This window comes from Fibroporia radiculosa (genome assembly GCF_000313525.1).
Source record: "Fibroporia radiculosa TFFH 294 genomic supercontigs, scaffold24641, whole genome shotgun sequence".
Lineage (NCBI taxonomy): Eukaryota > Fungi > Basidiomycota > Agaricomycetes > Polyporales > Fibroporiaceae > Fibroporia > Fibroporia radiculosa.
The window spans coordinates 11,730-12,137 of NW_012133031.1; positions in this window are offsets into that span (position 1 = coordinate 11,730).

Here is a 408-nt window from a genome sequence, read left to right on the forward strand (position 1 = left end):
TACACCGTGATAAGGCAACATAAAGTTGGCCATGGGAAAACACAGGAATGCGTAAATCAAGTCCAACATAGGCAACTGATTGACCTTGCGACTTGTTAATTGTCATAGCAAATGCAAGGCGAATAGGAAATTGGCAATGGGAAAGAGGGATAGGAAGATCTTCAGCAGAAGGTTCTATTGAGATCCTGGGAATATAAACCACTTTGCCTGTATGGTCTCCTCCAAGAATACAACACTGGAGAACACATGTCTTGATTTTAAGAATTATCATTCTTGTCCCATTACAAAGACCATTTGGTGGGTCAATGTTTTGAAGCAGCATAACAGGGCATCCACATTTTAATGCAAGATGAGCAAGTGGAAGTCCAGAAACTTTAATAGAATTGAGGTACTCCATGGGATAATGTG